Genomic DNA, 18,763 nt, shown 5'->3' with positions numbered 1-18,763 from the left:
AAAGTTTAACAATCCAAACAACATAGAACATTTGGGGGCAAAATTAAAATTCTAAAATTTCAGGATGTTAAATCTATACATCCCAAAACTTCAATAATGTGCTTTGTACCTTATGGTTTTATCCTTATTTATTTTTCAAAACTTTAAATATTTTTTTTAAAAAAAGTATATAAATTTTTGAAAATTGATAGTCATAACAGCAGCTTTGAACTTTTTCATTAAAAACATTAGAAAGCAATAATTGGTGTCAATAAAATAAATCAAGTTTTATTTTAATTTTAATTTTTATTCTAATTAATATAATTATATATTTTTTTTATAATTAGCCATCTTTGAAAAAAAATCAGAAAATTGAAATTATTTGTTCGTTAATGCAATTATGCCATATCCTTAAAGGATTAACAATATTATCTTCTTTTTTTAACTCATGGAATATGTTTGAAAATTATTTAAATTTTAGTGACTACTTTTGTATTTAGTTGAAATTAATCTTTTTTTTTTTTTTTGGCTGAATAATATTAAATTTGATTTGACCACAAAACTCTGAATTTATCTTTTTTACTGTTCTTCAAACGAGCTATTTTTTAAAAACCTTTCTTGCAATTATCATTTACAACAAATCGAGTTATCTTAAATCATATAATAAGAATACAAAACTAACTCAACTTTTCTTTTTCCTCTTAAACTTCAAAGGCCGAAATCACTATCTGTACAGGAAATCCAATAAAAATTATAAGATGTGAAAAAAAAAATGAACTACTTGAAGAACTTTTGAAAGTTCATGGATTAAAAGTGAACTTTTGTGATAATTTAGGGACAAAAATAATATTTTACCCAACAAACTTTGCATAGTACATATATAGCCTATAACCTCTTATTTAAGCAGTATTTTAGCTAAAAGATTGCAAATTTGTTTGTGAATTTTCAATTTTTGGTTTTTTCAATAGAGACATGTTCCAAGTTCGAATACCCTCCAAATTAAAATCTTGGATTTAAAAATTAATTATTTTAATAATTAAAAAAAAAAAAGAAAAAAAAAAAAGAAGGAATTTCAAGGTTTTGAGGTCAATGTTCGACTAAAGGTCAAGATGTCATATATAATTTAATAACTAATTGAAATATAAATAAATGGATTAAAACTGTAAAAAATTAGAAAAATTGACTAAATTAATATCTTAAAAAATAAATAACTTTCAAATGTATTTTTGCAACTTTTGTAAGACAAATAAAAAATCCTAAAGCATAAATAAATGATGTTTATTTTTTTTTTCTGTTGCAAAATAATTTATTTATTAATCCTTCACGTATAAAAGTTTTTCTTTTTTTAAAGAGAGTTTTAACATTTGGTGTCCATTCCTAATTATTGTTTTTTATCATCATACTAAGAAATCAAAATAAAACCCTTTGCCATACAAGTATTTTTGTTTATTTGGATGGAAGTGTTAAATAAGACATGAAAATGCCAATGATTAAGGTGTGGTGGGAAGTGGGATAAGGTTTCTCTCCAAACTAGTTTGGAGAGAAATCTTTCAAACTCCTCATATATCTTGTTATTGGATGTAATTTTGATAATCTAATTGTTATATTGCATGTTCTTTATGATCTAAACATATATGTCAAATTCCATTCAAATCGGATATTATTTACTATTCAATCAATAAAATTATTTTCAATGCATAATTTTGGACAAAAAAAAAATGAAAATGCCAATGATTAAGGTGTGGTGGGAAGTGGGATAAGGTTTCTCTCCAAACTAGTTTGGAGAGAAATCTTTCAAACTCCTCATATATCTTGTTATTGGATGTAATTTTGATAATCTAATTGTTATATTGCATGTTCTTTATGATCTAAACATATATGTCAAATTCCATTCAAATCGGATATTATTTACTATTCAATCAATAAAATTATTTTCAATGCATAATTTTGGACAAAAAAAAAAAAAACTTGAAATTAAAACATTTGATTGATGATATTGCTATAGATCTTTTATCTTCTTGAAATTTAGCAAGCATAGAGGATATCATAAGAACATGAAATCTAACGATTAGATTTTCAAAATTCATATTCAATAAAAAAAATATAAGAAGAGTTTGAAGGATTTTTCTCCAAACTGAATTTGGAGAGAAACATTTTCTTGGGAGGTGTGAGAGAATGATTAAACTTAAAGTAAATATAATTCTTTTCATTATAATTTTGTGGGTAAGGAGGGCTTATAAAGTGTGGGTAAAGAAGTAAAGAAAGCACACTTTAAACACATCCAGACAAAGAATTTTGTGGGTCACCCACAAGTTGGTCTAGTCACGAAATGACTTGCGAAATTCCTCCTAGCACTTGACTGTTTAGCTTCCAGCATGTGCTTCTCATGTCACCTTTCGCAGGTTGTCCACTCGCGAGCCAATTGTGAGCAAGTCGCGAACTTCACTATTCTTCACAAATCTTCACCAAATTTTCACTCTCAACCCTTACATTAAATCCCACAAACATATAGGGAAATTATTGACAGAATACAATCAAATTTGATACAGAATTAAAACCAACTAAACATAATTGAAAATCACAACTTTATAGTTAATTTAGTGCATAAATTTTGGTACTGTAGCAAATCAACCCCCTTAAATTTGACGTCGAATTCAAAAATATGTGGGGTTTTACAAAAGTTATTTAATTTTTTATATAGTTAGTTTGTATGTTGACTTGCTTGAAGGTTTTAGGGCATTGTTGGCATTATAGGCCTAACTATGTAGACCATGATGGGTAATAAGCTCCACTTGGGGAAACAAAGGGAGACTTGAGCTTAATGTTAAAAAACAAGGAAATAAGCTTCTCCCCATTAGAGCATTAGTATCAAGAATTCTAAACATTTGTTATTTTACACTCTAAAAAGTTATTTTATTTATTTTAGCATACCATTTTACAACTCACACAACATCCTAATTCTTATACGTCATATAAAAACCAACATTATTTATTTATTTATTCATTTTATCTCTCTCTCTCTCTCTCTCTCTCTCTCTCTCTCTCTCTCTCTCTCTAACTTTTTTTCTCTCTTCTTCTCCATCTCTATCACTCTCTATTCTCATCATGAAGCATCCCAACAACCATAGAACAACTACAAACACACAGCCACATACCCAAACCCAAAAAAACCAAAAGAAATATTTTCCATAAACCCATCAGTCCACCACCATCAAAAACACCACAACCACCACCACCAATCAACCACCATCACCAAATTGCAAATTCCCATAATTATCAAACATCCACCACCACCAAACACCTAAAATACAGCAAATACCAAATAAAGAGAGGTGAGGACCTGAGCGATAGAGGAGAGAGAGGCAATGTCTGACAAAAAACCCAAGACCACCACCGCAATTGTCGACCACCATATTTGCAACCATCAAGTTGTCGCCCTTCTCCTCATAGTCATCACTGGCTACCAGAGAGAGAGAGACTAAAAAAGAGGGAAGAGATATTTGTGTTGGCTTGGAGAGAGAGAGAGAGAGAGAGAGAGAGAGAGAGAGAGAGAGAGAGAGAGAGAGAGAGAGAGAGAGAGAGAGAGAGAGAGAGAGAGAGAGAGAGAGAGAGAGAGAAGAAAAGTCAAAACTAGGAAGAGAGAGACATTAAATCCATTATTTTATTTTACACACACTGCTATTGTAATTTCTATTTTTAAGATGTTACTATAGCCGGGCTATAAATTTTTTTACAAATAGCAACCTGGGTAATGTATGTTTTTTGTGATTTGATGGTATAAAATAGCAAATTGAGAGTTTTAGAACTCCTAATGCTAATACTTAGTGTAAGAAAACAATGGTGGCAGTGAGAGGAGGCACGACAAAACTTGAATGGGGACTTTTGATGGCTATCCTAGGAAGTATCTCTAAGTTTAAATCTAGCAACCATATGGTAAAACCTCTTTCTTTTTTGTGTGTGAACAAAACTATATATATATATATATATATGTATGTATGTATATATGTATGTATGTATATCGATAACAACTCTAAGTATATATGGATGCCTAAGCAATATTTTTATTAGCAATAAAGGGGTACAATATTTTCATAACAATTCCTAAGTGACAGCAAGGTTTTTAAACCTGAACCGGACCAGGCGGTCTGATCGGGAACCGGATGAAAATCTAATTTTTTAAGCCTCAAGAACCAGGCATCATAGGTAATTTCGTGAACCCCTTGAACCGGGGTTGGACTGCCTGGTTCAAGGCAGAACCGATGGCATGAACCGTGCGGTCCAACCCCGGTTCAAGCATGCCTCTTAAATAAGAAAAAATCAAAAAATGCGCTTACTAGGTTTAGAACCCAGGCACGGTCAGATATGCAGCTGGAGTCTAACCACTCAGCCAAGCTTGCAAGTTGTTGCTCAACAATAACAAAAAAAAATACTTGAAGTAAACTTAACGCAATTTTTTTTTTTTTATTATAAAAAACAACTTAACACAATTCTATTCTACTTAATTAAATTATCCATCTCTTACAAGGAATATAAAAAAATTATAATTAAAATCCTTCAAAGATATTCAACTTTATTTCAAAAATTAATCATAAATTTTAATGTTTTCATGGTTATTATTTTATTTTATTAACTTTCTTATTTAATTATTAAATATATGTTTGAAAATTATTAAATTTCCCTCACATATATAGATATATTAGTCAATTTTGTTAGTTTTATAAATTTAATATCTATATTTAGGCTTTAATTAATTATTAAATTAATTATGACATTATCACGGTTCAACCCCGGTTGGACTTCAAAAACTTTGAACCTCTCCCTTTTACGGTTCAATGAACGGTCTGGGTTTCAAAACCTTGAGTGATAGTTGTTAATACTTAATAGTAGACAACAAAGTGTTATAAGTAGTCAACCCAAATGAATTTTATTATGAAATTGTTGTGATAATGTTGTATATGTAGTATTGCTCTTTTCTTGGAGACTTTAGAAGTCCTAGAATAGATTGGTGGACTCAAGGCATATAAAGAGAAGTCTTTAATTTTTTAAGGGAAAAGTTAATCGATGCGTAGGGCATTGGTTATATATATATGAAATGTGTACCCTACTTTGACATATTTCGTCCCATATATTACTCATATTTCTCGAGTTGGAATCAATTTTCTTGGAGATGGACAGTATTGGCCAATCAAGTGGCGCAACCGATATTTCAGTAACGTAAGCAATGCAGTACTAGTATATGCCTTGTACTTCATTCTGTGTGTACTACAGTTTACAGGACCCAATATGCTATAAAAATCGTACAAACCCACGAGGCCACAACCACTGCCTCAGTTCCGTGCTTTCATATCCTCTTCATTTTTGTCATTCTTCAACTGAATTCAGCGTCCAAAATCTTTCACTTTCTTTCAAATAGAATTGGCTCTAAAATGGTTTACATTGTTTTTTGGTCCTCAATCCCAATTTCAGCATCTTCTAAGAAAATCAAGCGACTTTGAATCATCATTTCGATGACAGCTAGAAAGAATGGTAATTAATTTCAGGTAAATATTAGTCCATGCATGCAATGTGATTTAATTTAAGGTAATGTCAATTGCCAAAGTTCATTGATTTCTAATAAAATTCTTGTGCCATAAAAATCGTGATGGCCCTAGCTCAAAAATGTAAGGCAAAAATGGTCCGGAGAGGCAGCCGAGGACAGTCTAGTCCTCGGCAGACCCAAAGCTCCATTGAGAAGAGGGGTAAAAAAGAGATATAGGAACAAATTTGTAAGGAGATCTAAAATATCTTGGGGGAAGTTATCCTTACTACCCTTCCCAGATAAGACTCTGCACCTGACAGAGCCGTATTCTTCAGTTTTATCAACCATCCCCCACAATTCTGGGATTGGACTGATGGGACAAATGTCAGCCTTGTAAAGGTTGACCCTACACGTGGACGAAGGACAGCGAACGCAGGCTGGTATAAAAGAAGAAGTAAGTGAATCTGGTAAGGGGACTCCCATCCCACCCCCGAAAAAGAAAGACTACATGGGTGAGAACACCTCAACAACACCTGAGATCACAGAAAAAGACCCATCGTTGGGTAACCGGGGTAAGACCTTAATGGTCCTCGGATCAAGTCCGAGGAGTCCCATCCCATAGGATGCGACGCCGTAGGGCTTAAATGTTCATGCCCAACCCCTTTTTCCACATGGATTCCTCTAAAAACCAAGACCGGGCATCGCCCCGTGACCAACGGCTAGTTTTTCAAGCCCACTCTCTACAAATCATATTGTGAGGAATCTTTCATGTGCGAGCCCAACGTCATTATTGGGCCGCAATGGAATTGTGTCCTTACAATTGGCGCCGTCTGTGGGAAAGCTTGCACGTTGGCGCGGGTGGCGGTGGAGTCGACTCTCTAGCAAGTAGAGGTTCGTGAGGTTTCCTACGTCTCCGGCAACACACCGCTGTTGCTCCGACATAAACTTCTGCTAGGAGCTACGCCTTGCGGTGCCAACGGCGCGGGCAGCTCTAGGGGCTTTTGGCCACAAACCAGCTCTCCCCGCCCTGGTCTAGGGGCTTACATTCGAAACATAAACGAAAGTAAAGAAAAAAGAAATCTTACAAGTTTTGGACAGAACCAAGGCCTTGCATGGTCCTCGGACTCAAGCCTATGGGGAAACCAAGTACAAAAAAGAAAGCTCAAAAGTTTTGGACAGAACCAAGGCCTTGCATGGTCCTCGGACTCAAGCCTATGGGGAAACCAAGTACAAAAAAGAGAGCTCAAAAGTTTTGGACAGAACCAAGGTCTTGCATGGTCCTCAGACTCAAGCCTATGGGGAAACCAAGTACAAAAAAGAAAGCTCAAAAGTTTTGGACAGAACCAAGGCCTTGCATGGTCCTCGGACTCAAGCCTATGGAGAAACCAAGTACAAAAAAGAAAGCTCAAAAGTTTTGGACAGAACCAAGGCCTTGCATGGTCCTCGGACTCAAGCCTATGGGGAAACCAAGTACAAAAAAGAAAGCTCAAAAGTTTTGGACAGAACCAAGGTCTTGCATGGTCTTCGGACTCAAGCCTATGGGGAAACCAAGTACAAAAAAGAAAACTCATAAGTTTTGGACAGAACCAGGGCCTTGCATGGTCCTCGGACCCAAGCCTTTGGGGAAACCAACTACTTGTAAAGAAAAACTGCATTACATGGACTTTGGGATTTATCCGAGGAAAACTCTCCATTAACAATTGGGTTAGTTCCTAAATTGCGAGGGTTCTCAAGTCTGCTTTCGGATCTGCAGCACCAAAGGGATTGATGCGATACGGTGCGATATATTACCCGAAAGCACAACCAAAGTCCCTCGCTATTCGGCTACCCTCTCGGACGAATTATTTAGAGTTTATCGTTCTCGGACATTGGTCTAGCATGCATCGCGCAGCACTCAGCGGTTATCCCGGTTAGTCCAAGAGTTTAATTTATTAAGGATTACCATTGTTATACTTGATAATATTTATGAGTTTAAAGAAGTAGGAATCTGTGTTAAGGCATTTTTCTGCCCGGAATATCATTAAGGGCAAGCTTACATTTAATATTCATGCACAAAGTAGTTGTTGCGGAGAAGAAAAGTGTGTATAAAGAAATAGACACATCTTTTATTAAGATAAAGGAACAGTACAGTGTACAATGAAAAGCTGAAACAAGCTTACATTGAAGCTAACTACGTAAGTAAAGAAAAATACAAGAGAGTGAAGATAAAGCCAAGGATGTAGCACAGAGGAGAGGTTGGCTACTGCTTCGAGACCTTATTCCTCCTCAATGCTTTTGCACGCCCATAACTCAGGCAGCGAAAGAGCCCAACTTGAACCTCACTCCGCTGAAGGAAAGGTGCAGGGAGTCGAAAGCTGAGGAGCCTTCACCAAAAATTTGCCTGCGATGAGGCAGAGGCGCTGGTGGCGGAAAATCTTTCTTCTGACACACCAAAATTCTGGCATGAACAGTACCTACTTCGGATTTTGACTAAAAGAGGGAGAAACACCCTTTCCCCTCTGTCGAACTGGAATATTCTCTTGAATTTATGCCTCCTTTGCCCGTACATCACTCTTTTGAGTCTCAGGAGGACACGGCGCCTTTGTGGCGGAGAGAGTTCCTTTTCCCCAACCCTCGCCTCAAACATGATGTACTAAGGAGGAAACTGAAAGATTTGTGCGTAGGTAAAGCGACTTTCTCTCCTATTTATTCAAAAAGATGAGGTGGTGGCATTTAATTCATGCAGCGTCCCAAGGAACGCTACAGACAAAATGTCTCTGGCTCGATTTCCAACGCCGTCTGCAACCCTGAGATTAAAGGAGTCTCGTGAAGGCGCACCTCGAACACTGGGACGCCAAAAAGTACTGCATAACCAAAGACTACGGGAATACCTCTTAATTTGTGGGCCCAATAAATTCGCGGCCCAGGCCCGTTCAGCATAGGGGCCCAGGGACAGAACCAAGGCCTTGCATGGTCCTCGGACTCAAGCCTATGGGGAAACCAAGTACAAAAAATAAAAATCACCAGTTTTGGACAGAACCAAGGCCTTACATGGTCCTCAGACTCAAGCCTATGGGGAAACCAAATACAAAAAATAAACCTTACAAGTTTTGGACAGAACTAAGGCCTTGCATGGTCCTCGGACTCAAGCCTATGGGGAAACCAAATACAAAAAATAAACCTTACAAGTTTTGGACAGAACCAAGGCCTTGCATGGTCCTCGGACTCAAGCCTATGGGAAAACCAAGTACAAAAAATAAAAATCACAAGTTTTGGACAGAACCAAGGCCTTGCATGGTCCTCGGACTCAAGCCTATGGGGAAACCAAGTACAAAAAATAAGAATCACAAGTTTTGGACAGAACCAAGGTCTTGCATGGTCCTCGGACTCAAGCCTATGGGGGAAACCAAGTAAAAAAAAAACAGAGAAAAATTACAAGTGTTGGACAATACCAAGGCCTTGCATGGTCCTCGGACTCAAGCCTGTGGGAAACCAACTGCTCGGATAGGGAAAGTCCTCGGCTCAAATACTGTAAAATGTTAAGGCCAATAAGAGTGTTAGGATGATGGCGGGATGCTCCGCTATTCGGCAGCCTAAGGGGGCTGTTCATTTTTGCGGGTGATATGCCTTCGAATAATTACTTCCTACACCACGTAGAACATCCAGTTCTAATCTCGGCTTTGTTTCGGGCAAATATCGCTATTTACAGGTACGCATTACTATGTCAAACAATTCTATTAAAGTTATGGCGACATCTTTTTATTAGCAAGTATTTTGGCTTTAGTTATCATTGATTCAAATGATATATTATTGTGCCGAGCAGCGCTTGCAAATTTGTAAAAACATAAACAGAACATGCGAAGTAAAATAATAACAACTTTTATTAATATGAAAAATTATTACAACGTACAAAAAGGGGCTCAAACGAGCCTATACAAAAGGTGAGCTGCCGAGGCAACACTAACATTCGCAGTACAGATAAGTAAACAGCCAGGTGTCTTTTAAACTCGTCTTTAAAGTTTCTCCAATCTCTGCCTCAGTATTGCTTATATCGAAAGAAGAACCTTCTTTGGAAAAAGATGAAGGAGAAGGAAGAAGAATTTGAAGGAGAAGGAAGAAGAAGATGGAGGAGATGAATGAAGAAGATGGAGGACATGAGTAAGAGAAGGAGGAGAAGAAGAGGGGAAGAGATGAAAAGAAAGAGAGAGGAGCAGAAGAGGGAGAAGGACAGCACCAGGACGGAGCTGGTGCTGGGAAGACTAAGAGAGGAAGGCGGAGGAGGGCACCAGTGAACGAAGAGAGGAAGAAGCAGAGGCACTTGGCCCCTGCCTCAGTCCTGACTCCTAACACACTGGTGCCATGTTAGGTATGCTCGTGAGGAGCTGGGTGGTGCTGATAGTGGGTGTTCTCGACTCAGTCACGATGAAAGTTTGACGTGACGAGCCCCTGCTTCGGATTTTGGCTGAAAGGGAGGTGGGGCAAATCTTAAGTCTCCGCCATCCTTGCCCTGACCCAGCTATTTCGAGCTTTATTAGAACATGATGTTTTGAGGAGGGGTATGGTTCTTTCATCACTCGTTATGGTAAACGTATTCTGATGAGGGGAATAACAATTGGGTTAAGTGAACGCTAAGGGAGGTTGAGAGTTTCAGATCTCAGAAAGATGGAAGGGTGCCTGCACGAAAGTGATGGCTTCCTACTTGCCTTCTTATAGGAAGGGCAAAACGGAAGGTATTAAATTCATTCAGGTTTCCAAAAGAATCTGAAGAATAAAGATGTGTCCGTTCCACTTCCCCACCTCATCAGATGAGTCGTCGGACGTAAAGGAGCCTCGTAAAAGGGAAGTCATTAAAGGCGCGTCTTGGACAGCCAAACGGCAGGAGCGGGTCACGAGCAAACTAAAGGGATTACCTTGTAAACCGGTGAGTTTCCTAGACAGGTGGAAAACCGCCCACATTAATGCAGGGCTGAATTAAATAAGCCATACTAAAAGCCCGGGTTTACCAAAACCCTCCCTTCCAACCAAGAAGTCGGATAGCAGGGTTTTGAGGGGCTATTGTGAGGCCCAATAATTTATGGGCCAGGCCCACTTGCTCATAGGGAGTCCAAAGGCCCAAGCCGAAAAAGGTGATGGCCCTAGCTCAAAAATGTAAGGCAAAAATGCTCCGGAGAGGCAGCCGAGGACAGTCTAGTCCTCGGCAGACCCAAAGCTCCATTGAGAAGAGGGGTAAAAAAGAGATATAGGAACAAATTTGTAAGGAGATCTAAAATATCTTGGGGGAAGTTATCCTTACTACCCTTCCCAGATAAGACTCTGCACCTAACAGAGCCGTATTCTTCAGCTTTATCAACCATCCCCCACAATTCTGGGATTGGACTGATGGGACAAATGTCAGCCTTGTAAAGGTTGACCCTACACGTGGACGAAAGACAGCGAATGCAGGCTGGTATAAAAGAAGAAGTAAGTGAATCTGGTAAGGGGACTCCCATCCCACCCCCGAAAAAGAAAGACTACATGGGTCAGAACACCTCAACAACACCTGAGATCACAGAAAAAGACCCATCGTTGGGTAACCGGGGTAAGACCTTAATGGTTCTCGGATCAAGTCCGAGGAGTCCCATCCCATAGGATGCGACGCCGTAGGGCTTAAATGTTCATGCCTAACCCCTTTTTCCACATGGATTCCTCTAAAAACCAAGACCGGGCATCGCCCCGTGACCAACGGCTAGTTTTTCAAGCCCACTCTCTACAAATCATATTGTGAGAGATCTTTCATGTGCGAGCCCAACGTCATTATTGGGCCGCAATGGAATTGTGTCCTTACATGCTACATTCACAACATTTTCATAATAAATCGTAAATGGTAAATTGTTATTGGTTTTAAATTGGGCTAACCACTTTTGACCGTGCATTAAAAAAAAAAAACAAAAAACAAAAATAAAAATAAAAAACCAATTGAAAAAAATTGTGCCTAAAACAATGAATTTTGGCTTACCAAATTTGACTAAACAAAAAAAGAAGCCTAGGAAGACAATAAAATGTCATACAAAAAAGAATCCTAGGAACACAACAAAATGCCACAACATTTTCGCAATTTTTTTTTATTCCCAGCTATGGTAGGTCTCAGTTTGATATTATTATTTTATTTTTTATGTCCACAGTATTTTCACAACTAATTTTAGGTGAAAAATTATTGCTGGTTTTAAAATTATGCATTAAAAAAAAAAACAAAAACAAAAAGACAACACAAGAAAATTGTGTGTGAAACTGTGAATTTTGGCTCACCCAATTTGACTATATTAAAAAAGAAGTCTAAGAATTCAACAAAATATCACAATATTTTCATAATACCTTCATTTTTAGGATCTGAATAGATATTTTATTTTATTTTATTTGAGAGAAATGCTATATCCATAACATTTTTAGGACAAATTCTAAATGACAAGTTGTTATTGGTTTTAAACTAAGCTCACTACTAATATCACTTTTTTATCCATCAAAAATGCCTTGCCACATAAAATTTGTTGTGAAATTATTGTGAAAATGCTGTGGACATAGCATTACTCCTAAATTTTAAAATCAAGCAATTTTTCCCTTAATATTTTAGAAAATAGCAAATATGTCATATTGCTATTCTCTCAATTAAACCTTAATAAAAGCTTATGATTTATAAAATATTTATTGTGTAATGTCTAAAATACGCCCACTAAATTTTAACATTCCCAAAATTTTCCTCACGTATTTTGAGTTTTAGATGGTAATAATTCTCAGTCTCTTATTTTATTATTTTATTTTGACTTTTAAAAAATTGACACCTCAATAATTGTGAAAATATTGTAAGAATGTGTTGTGTCAGTGTAACTGTGTATGCACATATAAATATTTAAAAAAAAATTAAAAAAAAAAAAAAAAGAGCACAAGTAAAATCAGCATACAGTGGAGAAAAAAAAAAGGCTCATGAACGTTGTAGATTGTCAAATAATTGTGAAAATATTATAAAAATTTGTTAAGTCGATGTAATTAAATATATACATATAAATAATAAATATTGAAAAGAAAAGACAAAAAGAAAAAGCACAAAACAAACCGGGAAAAAAAAAAAGGAAGGCCAATACATAGTGTAGGTTGAACAAACCAAATAATATTGTAAGAATATGTTGTGTCAGTGTAACTGTGTATGCACATATAAATATTTAAAAGAAAACACAAAAAGAGCACAAGCAAAACCGGCATACGGTGGAAAAAAAAAATTTAAAAAAAAAGGCCCATGAACGGTACAGATTGTCAAATAATTGTGAAAATATTATAAGAATTTGTTAAGTCGATGTAATTGAATATGTACACATAAATAATAAGTATTTAAAAGAAAATGCAAAAAGCAAAAAGCACAAAACAAACCAACGAACAAAAAAAAAAAAAAAAAAAAAAAAAAGGCCGATGAATGGTGCAGATTGTCAAATAATTGTGAAAATATTGCAAAATTTTGTTAGGTCGATATGTTTGAATGTGTGCATATAAATAATAAATATTTAAAAGAAAAGACCAAAAACAAACCAGTGAGGAAAAAAAAAAAAAAAAACCTGATGAACAGTAAGTGTTGAACAAACCAAATGTACAGTGGAAAACACAGTACGCGCATTCGTGCTTTTTTATATAAGAAAAAATTGTTAGGTCGATGTAATTGAATATGTACATATAAATAATAAATATTTAAAACAAAAAACAAACAGCACAAAGCAAACTGGCCCAAAAAAAAAAAAAAGCCTGATGAATAGTAAGGGTTGAACAAACCAAATGTACAGTGCAAAAACACTGTACGCGCATTCGCGCTTTTATATATAAGACTAGTTAGGGTAGTAAATGCAAGGTACGTGCTTACCGTGGAAAAAAATTATTAATTAAGGTCAATTCTAAATTTTATTTATATCACAAAACAAAGATATTAATTATTTGATTTTTAAAGTATATAGAGATTTACATTAATTAAAAGAGACATTAATTTTAAGAATTTTGATAATTATGTTGTAAAAAGTTAATCTCATTCGCATAAGAATTTTGATCAACCACAAAGTTATGGTAGCTATTTAACATATAAATATTTATTTAAGTATAATAGTTTTTTAGTACCTACTTGCTAAAAATAATATATCTACTCTCTAAAACTTCTAGGAATGATAACGAATATCATCATCTTCCAACAATAAACAACTGAGTTTTAAGAAGAAATTTTATAAAATTTAAAAAAAAAAAGAAAAAAAAAAAGGCATGTGTCTTCGAATTTTTCATTAGATAAATTATAAGTTTTGAAAATTTAAACCTAGAAAATCAACATTCTTTAGATAACAAATAAAACACCTAATATCATCATACTAACTTTCTAAGAATTTCTATCATATAAAACTCAAAATACGTAAAGAAAATTTTTAGGATGTTAAAATTTAGTGGGAGTAATTTAGACATTACACAAAAAAATATTTTAAAAATCATAAGTTTTCATTAGGGTTTAACTGAGAGAATAACAATATGACATATTTTCTCTTTTCCAAAATATTAAGGGAAAAATTGCTTGATTTTAAAGTTTAAGGAAAAATTGTAAACTACCTCAAACATAAAGGATGAAAAATGTTTTTTTCCTAAGTTTTTGTTTTTGTTTTTGTGTGTAAAACTATGTGTTTTTACTTAAAATAGTGTGTAAAGAAAAAAAATATACAAAAAGTTAACCCAAGAAAATTGTATGTGGAATAGTGAATTTTGGCTTAACAAAATTGATTAAACCAACAAAAAATTTCTAAAAACACAACAGAATGACGTAGCATTTTCATAATACCTTTATAATTTTGTTATATTTTATTTTAACTTGTAAAAAATTGACAACTCAATAATTTTAAAAATATTGTGACGATATCAAGATGTCTTAACATTTTTCACACAAAAAAATGTTATGTTCATGATATTTTCACAACAAATCATAAGTAATAGTTTACTATAAGTTGTTATTGGTGTGCAAAAAAGTAGCTTCATTGGTAAGTTTAAATTAGAACTGTAAGGACTGAAATTGGATTGGTCCCAAAATCGGATTGGGCTCAAACGCTAACGGCTCAAACGCTAACGGCCCAAACAATAAATTTGTAGAGCGTGGATAGAAGAACTAGATCTATCTCAAAAGAAAAAAATGATTAGATTTAACGTTTCAAGACAGTTTGACACTAGTAAGATTAGAAAATCTATCCTCGAAATAGCTTAAGTAACTGCTATTATATGGTTTTGTTGAAAATGAAATTGTACAAGAGTTCCAATCTGGGGTTTTTTTTTTTCTTAGTACATCTTTCCATGTTATATACTATAATCTTGATGTCATCCTTACCACACACATGTAGGTTAGATTCGGGGGATTCCTTCCTATCCCATCCAACACCTCCCAGAACCATCAACCAGTAGCTGTAAGACTGCTTAATCACTGTTCAGGCATCACTTTCACATTAATGTGGCCAGAGAGTTGGTTGAGAAGCATTTAATGCGGAGGTAGCAGCTTTTGAAGATATTTGTTTACCTTTCTTTTCTTACCCCTGGTCCAATATCCAACCCTTAGTTGTGGTGTAATTCCGAAATAAGTCCATGATGATATGGCACTCATATCGACCTCGGACAAATGTTGCTAAGAAGGCTTTTGTCCTCGGACGCTTATTGGACCTATCTCATATTGCCTTTATTTCTCTCTTTGTTCTGTTCTCCTCACAATCTTATTTGGACCTCCTCGGACGGTCTATCGTCCTCGGATCGGGTCATAGGCCCAGTTAATACTGCCTTAACAATACTTCCTAGTTAACTGGTTCCCACAATAGCCCCTCAAAATCTTGTTTTTTGACTCCTCGGGAGAAAATGATGATTTTGATGTCCTTAGCCCATCTTGCTTTTGGTTCCACTTTGTATTCCTGACCTCCTACCATGATGTGAATTGGGTGTACAATCTGCACCATTTGAAGGGGTAGGGATATTATCCCAAATCGAGGTATCCCACGGTAAGGTTAATTCAGTGCCTTCCCACTTCAAACAAGAATTTAAAAGAGGATTTCCTTATCTTTTCCGGGGAATGGCATGATGGTCTGCCCTGTCCAATGGAAGAGGGAGAACTAGGTGGGAGTACAGCCGTAGATTCATAAAGTTCGGTTTACACATTTTTTTGTTTTGTTTTATGTCTCAATATTCTTATTCCTAATGAAATTTCATTTTAATTCAATGATTTCGCAGATAGACGTTCTACCAAGCCCAAACTCAACTTAGTCAACAAAGCGAGCTTGGTTAGGGTATTGCAAGCCGAGATATATGTGAACGAAGCTGACGGTCAACTCCGAGCAGCCCATTTAATCCTCGGATACACACCCCTCTCATTCGCCTTCCAAGCACCTAAGTACGTAATTAGAGCTCGCGACCCTCGGCTCCGCCGCATCAGCGTTGCCTACTAGGGGTTCGTCGTTCCAGAGGGTTTTTCGCTCCCTAGAGACACTTCCCGTACTCAACCACTTTTCGTTGCCACTCCTTCAGTAGGAGCATCCTCATCCCAGCTCGTTCTCAGGGAAGAGGAAGACATGAGAGAGGAAGAGGAAGAAGAAGAAGGAGAGGAATAAGAGGAAAATCTAGAGGAAATTGTAGATTTATCAAACTCCTCAGACGAATTCGAGGTTTTTAATCAAACTATACACTCCGAGGACGATTTCGACGAAATGGGTGTCCAACGGAAACCCCAAAAGAGTTTAATGGAGCTGATAGAGAATCAGCCTGGGAAAGGTGCACCGGGGAGATCTGCACAATCTTAGATTCCCCCTCCTCCCACCGAATCTCCTCCTCCTGCTCCTCACCAGCCTCCTTATCAATCTCAGCTGGTTAGAACTGAAGCTGCCGATTTAAAAAGGCGAAGAGAGCAGAAAGGGAAAGACGTGGTGGATACTAGAAGATCTCGTGCGACCCGAGAGGGAAAGACATGCACCCCCACCCCAGCAGGGAAAGACCTCCCAGAACCATCAACCAGTAGCTGTAAGGCTGCTTGATCACTGTTCAGGCATCACTTCCACATTAATGCGGCCAGAGAGTTGGTTGAGAAGCATTTAATGCGGAGGTAGCAGCTTTTGAAGATATTTGTTTACCTTTCTTTTCTTACCCCTGGTCCAATGTCTAACCCTTAGTTGTGGTGTAATTCCGAAGTAAGTCCGTGATGATATGGCACTCATATCGGCCTCGAAAAAATGTTGCCAAGAAGGCTTTTGTCCTCGGACGCTTATTGGACCTATCTCATATTGCCTTTATTTCTCTCTTTGTTCTATTCTCCTCACAATCTTATTTGGACCTCCTCGGACGGTCTATCGTCCTCAGATCGGGCCATAGGCCCAGTTAATACTGCCTTAACAATACTTCCTAGTTAACTGGCCCCCACAAGAACCAATAACAATTTACCATATTTGATTTGTTATGAAAGTGTTGTGAAAATTATTGTGGATATAGCACTTCTTTTTCACAATAATTTTATTTTTAGTTGTAACTGGTTCTAATATGATATTTTATTATTTTATTTTGACCTATAATGAATTAAGACCTTAACAATTGTGAAAAAATTATGCCAATTTGTGATGTTAATATTTTATTATAATGTGAAACAGCGTGAATTGGACAAACCAAAAATAATATAGGAAATATACTACGACTTTATGCATTCACCAAAAAAATAAAAAGGCCAGCAAAACAATGAAAGTTGAACAAACCAAAACCACTGTAGCGGAATTACTGTAACTTTTCTCATTTACTCTTTTTATATATAGAAATATATATTGCACTTACAATGTAAATTTATATTGTAAACACATAAAAATTGGCAAATATTGTACATATTTGCAAAATTTGTACTTTTTTTTTTTTTTTGCAAATATATATAATATTTGCCACTTTTTATGTATATATAATGTAAGCTTACATTACAAGTAGAAAGTAAACATATAAAGATCCTTTAAAAGAAGAAGAATAAGTATAAAAAAAAATTAAAAAAAAAATAAATAAAAATGAGGAAAGAGGCATCTCACTAAACCAAAAATACTATTTAAAACACTGTTTATGAGCTTATTAAATGTATATAACATTTACTACTTTTTATGTGTATACAATGTAAACTTTTTTTTTTTTTTGAGTATCAAATACAATGTAAACTTACATTACAAGTACTAAGTAAACATATAAAGATCCTTAAAAAAAAAAAAAAAAAATCAAGTTGATGAACATTGTGCTCATCATGGAGTGCTCAACATCTCTCTCTCTCCCAAAACATTGTGCTCAACTCTGGCTATTTTTCACAACCACTTTCACCGATAATTCAAGTTTAGTCTCACATATTTCTTAGACAATTTATTTTTATTTATTTTTTACAAAAGATGATTTCTACTCTAACTTAATTTAAGTGTATATGTGTGTAAAACTCCTTCCTGTAGACTTGAACCCTGACTTTTACTTCCCACACCTCACAAGTATTTATACTTATGGAGTGACTACCACACTAAAAATGCGCGATTTAGATAATGTTATTACAATGCTTAGTTTATTATGGTTAATTTATTATGTTTAATAGTCCAAGAAGTACAATAAACTGTAAAGTCTAATTAAGGCTAACCCTAATTTCATAGTCTCTATATATATCCTATTTTTCATGTAATACACAATTAGAAATGTAATCGTTAGAGCTTTACTCTATAGGCATAAATGGTTAGACCGTGTAATTTGCTTAATTATGATCTCTTTATTTTACAATATTGAATATTCAACTGCGCCTAGGCTGGCAAATGACTTTAAAACCATAGTTCACTCCAAGGTTTAGCTAAAGTGATGTGCACAAACGAGGCTGCTAACCGCACATTTTAATTTTTTTTACTCATGTAAGTAAAATACTACCCAAGATTCCTACTTTCTGATGCCCCTTTCGATAAAGACAAACATTATAGCCTAACGAGAAAGAAAAGAAAAAAAAACAATGCCACTTGGAGACATTAAATTAGTCAATGTGTTAGCTAGCTTGTATCAACTCTTAATGTGAAAATTGTGTTGTTTTAACTTTTAAGTGTTCTTTCAACAAAAAAAACAAAAAAACTTTTCAGTGCTCAATTTGATTGTCCAGATTGATAGAGAATTTAAAGGGTTAGGCAAGACATATAATTTAGTCTAAAGGTTTAAGCTTCCACAAAATGACATGATTTATATGTTTAAAGAATAAACATGTGTAACATTGAATATGTATGTCTTATTTCATGGGTT

This window comes from Quercus lobata, chromosome 2 (assembly GCF_001633185.2).
Source record: "Quercus lobata isolate SW786 chromosome 2, ValleyOak3.0 Primary Assembly, whole genome shotgun sequence".
In the NCBI taxonomy this organism is placed as follows: domain Eukaryota; kingdom Viridiplantae; phylum Streptophyta; class Magnoliopsida; order Fagales; family Fagaceae; genus Quercus; species Quercus lobata.
This window is presented reverse-complemented; position numbering follows the sequence as displayed.